At 57.3% G+C, this 4,108-nt stretch overlaps 1 long non-coding RNA gene across 2 annotated transcripts in view; it reads right to left on the bottom strand.

Annotated features, from left to right (window-relative positions):
• LOC105508649 overlaps positions 1–4,108 on the bottom strand; it is a 292,669-nt gene that overhangs the window by 221,257 nt on the left and 67,304 nt on the right. The window lies entirely within an intron of this gene.

Here is a 4,108-nt window from a genome sequence, read left to right as displayed (position 1 = left end):
ATATCTGCCACCCCACTCCCCCACACCACCTCTGCCAGCCACTACCCCTGCCAACCACCACTCCGCTCTCCCCACCCTGCCCTGCCAGCCACCACGCTCTACCCCACCCTGCCCTGATATCTGCCACCCCACTCCCCCACCCCACCTCTGCCAGCCACTACCCCTGCCAACCACCACTCCGCTCTCCCCGCCCCACCCCTGCCAGCCACCACTCTGCTCTCCCCACCACACCCCTGCTCTGCCTCCATACATTTGACTTTTCATAGATTCCCACGTGAGTGAGATCAGCTGTGCTTGTCCTTCTGCGCCTGGCTTATTTGTCATGGTGTCCCCCAGCTCAATCCGTGTTTCCACAAATGACAGGATTTCATTCTTTTTTAAGGTTAAATAGTATTCCATTGTGTACATGCCACATTATCTTCACCCACCCATCACTGCTGGGCACGCAGGCAGATTCAGCATATTGGCTGCTGAGAACGCACCGGAGGGGAGGGCAGCCCTGTCCCTGTCACACCAGTCTCTGTAACACGGAGATGTCTCAACCGTGCTGGAGTGACAGCCTCCAAGTCTAAGGGCTGGAATCCACAAAGACCACTCATTCCATGTCCATCTCAGGCTGCGGGGAGGCTGCTCTGGGGGCATTTCCCAGCCAAGGGCTCAGCTGACTGAGCCTCCAACAGCAGAAACATCACAGTGGCCGTGGGAGAGGGAGGCGCACACTGCTCCCAGAGGGCCCTTCCCGCAAGGAGGTCTCACCCACCAGGAGAAGAAGCCCCTGCCTGCCAGAAGGGAAGAGCAAGAAAGGGCCTGACGCCAGAGCCACATGGCCTGGGTGACCTCAAAGCCTCAGGCCAACAGCCAAGAAGAGGAGCCTGAGCCACCCAGAGACGCTGAACCTCCCAATGCTTCTCCAGTAACCATGGGAACCTCTGCACTCCGAGACAACCACATCCACATCGCCACAGCAAGAGGAGGGGCTCGGGCCCCGTGCTGTGCTGCTAGCTGAAGGGGGTCTCGCTCCGTCAGGACACACCTCGGACACCCCCATGTCCACAGCCTATGCCAGCACCTGGCGGGGATCGTGCTCTATAAACGTTTTCCAACAGAACGACAGTTAACAGAGTCCTGGATAGACTTGCAGGCAGGAGGGCTGCTGGACGCTGTCACAAAACCACAGCATGCCTAACGGACTTCCCTGCCCGCAGAAACACCCTCCCGGCAGCTTCCGGGCTGAGGGACGGCCTCAAGGCCACGCTGGATGGAGGAGCGGCTTCATCCAAGACCGCAGGACTGGACTCTAACCCCGCCTCCCCCTTCATGGGACAGGTTTCCTGCCTATCTGCTGCAGACAAGGGTGTGGTATTTGCTCCATCTGCCTAATTAAATCTAATTGAATTGATTTGCAATGTGAGAAATTAGATGTGACACATAAGGTAGATGAATCACAGGGCGGCCTCATCACATTGGGCATCCTGGCAGGGTCAAAAGGTACCCAGCAGTTCAGGGTCTTCCATGGTGTCTGCCTTCCTAGCTGTCACATGGAGACAGACGTGAAACCTGAAAGCTTGGAAGGAGCATTCTGCAAAACCTCATCATTTTACCCAAAGGGAAAGTGACTCTGGAGGGCGGGAGTCTACCAGGACCCCACGTCGCACGCAGCTCAGCAGGACCCGGCCTGCCCTCGGTTCCACTTCTGTACTTGCAGGCAAGGTTGTCTCACTTCAGGTCATCTTGTAAAAGGCAAAGAGAGCCTCTTTAGCCCCCGGCTTTCCTCTGGAGGTGCAAAGTGCTTCTGTGAGTCAAGAGCTCGAACCTGGAACCAACAGTTGCTTGCACACCCACAAACCAATCCCAGAGGCAGCATGCAGACCAGGAGGCATGGGATTCCGTGGGGGTGGGTTGGCGGGGCGGGGCGGGGCGGGGCTGGCCAGGGATGCTTAGAAACTGCATTCATCTAACATTTCTGTAGGACCAAGAAGCTGCAGCAGGAAAAACCCTAAATTCCTTCCTAAACCTGAGATGCTGCTGCTACCGCTGGAGCATGGCCTGCCTGGCTCGGCCTCTCCTGCCCATCCCTCTGCCCTGCCTGGTGGTTACTGGTCTCCCCTGCCTCTCTGTTCTGTAGCAGAAACGGTACTGTGCTTCCAGCACAGGGAACAGACCAGGCCGCTGACCTACCCAGGAAGGCTGCGTAGCTAAACACTCCTTTTTCTCTGACCACGTTTACTCTCTCCATCTAGCTGTGTTCTCCTCCCACTCCCCCTACCCCAGCCCTGGCACCCCCCATTCTACCTTCTACCTCTAGGAATCTGCAACCCCAGGGGCCTCCTATGAGTGGAATTACACAGCACGGTCTTTCTGTGACTGGCTCATTCCACTCAGCATAGCGTCCTCAGGGTTCACCCACACCGCAGCCTCGTCGGGATTTCTTTCCTCTGTAAGGAATTTCTGAGCCGCTGTAAGCCTGGGTGTGCAGGGGCTGCCCGAGACCCCCCTGTCCATCATTTGGATCAACTCAGGAGTGGAACTGCTGGGTCACACGGTGGTTCTGTTTCGAGTTTTCGATGAATCTCCACACACCACTTCCCACAGCACCTGCCCCATCTTCCATTCCCAACAGCAGCACCCATGACCCAATTCCTCCACATCCTCCCAACACTTGTTATTTTCTGTGGTTTTGCCAGTGGCTGTCCTAAGGGGCAAAAGGGGCTTCCTCAGCGCTGACTCATGCACACTTAGGTGTGCTGTTACAGGGAAGCATCGCCCCATGCTCTGTGTGGCGCAGCCCCCAGACACCTGTGGATGTGGCCCCAGTCACTAGCCCGGCTTCCCTGTAGCAGTAGGAGCTCTCCCAGGCCCTCCCCGTCCTTGGCTGACTGGGATCCTGACGTGCTTTGCATCCCCAGGTGGTGAAAAGCTCTCCCAGGCCCTCCCCCTCCTTGGCTGACTGGGATCCTGACGTGCTTCGCACTCCACCGTGTGTCTTTTAGAATTCTCTTTGCCTCTTTGTCATGGGATTCTTCTTTCTCAAGGCTCCTATTTATCATTTACATTAGATCTTCCTGCCCATACAACACACCCTCTGCTCCCAGAACCGGCCACCTTCCGGCCTCATGCTCTCTGAGACAGAGCAGTCCTGTGATCCACCCTCCCTGGGCGAGGCTTCCACCCTGCGGCCCAGCAGCTGCCCATGCATGCACGGGTGCAGAGAAGGTGCCACCTGGCATCATCCGAACCCCAAGAGAACGGCTTCCGACCGCAGGGAGAGCGCATCCCCTGTGTACATCTCACCAGGGCTGCGCTGCTCACATTCTCCACAGCCTGACCTTTTGGGTGTCTGCTGCTTCTCAGCCCCCACCCCTGGCCTTTCTTCTGCTTTTCTATGGAAATCCTGAGCATTTCTCAAAATTAAGATGAAATAAAGCACCCTTCTTTATGTGCACACGCCACACGGGTCCTGGCCGCCTTTCACCTTCAGCCGTGACCTGAATCACATCTGTGGGCTGGAAGCCCATGTCCACAGCCTTGGTGACTGGGGGGGTGCTTTATTTACCCCGAATTCCTCACAGCCTCCAAAAACCACCCACAGAGGGAGAGGGAGCCAGAAGAGGAAGCCACACCCTGCCCACCGTGAAGGGATGAGGGGAGGGAATGGGGGACACAGCCCTGCAAACCCAATAGCACTGACCCAGGTCCTGGGGGGAGCGAGAACAAGGGCGAGCCAGTAAGGGGCACGGCCAGGTGGGTGGGAAGGCCACATAGTGAGGATCTTCCAGCAGGAGGGCCAAGGACATTCCACACCATGCCCTAGAGTTTAGGGGTGTCAGGAAATGCTCCAAGACGGCTTGGGCACAGAGGGGAGGTTTGCAAAGGACATGCGGCTGCGGCTGGAGACACAAGGGAAGCAGATCCCAGCCACACTCTGCTGAGGGGATCTGTGATAGGACAACATTGAACCTGCACCTGGACAGGTGGCTCTAGTGGTGGCACTGGGTGGGTGAGAGCAAACCTGCAGGTCCCCACTGGGAGGCTCCTGAGGTAGAATCAAGAAAGCACAAGCAGAATTACACAGCCTCTGAGGGGAGGGGAGGAGAGAGGGGAGGAGGGA

This window comes from Colobus angolensis, unplaced genomic scaffold (genome assembly GCF_000951035.1).
Source record: "Colobus angolensis palliatus isolate OR3802 unplaced genomic scaffold, Cang.pa_1.0 Scaffold165, whole genome shotgun sequence".
Classification (NCBI taxonomy): Eukaryota; Metazoa; Chordata; class Mammalia; order Primates; family Cercopithecidae; genus Colobus; species Colobus angolensis.
This window is presented reverse-complemented; position numbering and strand designations above follow the sequence as displayed.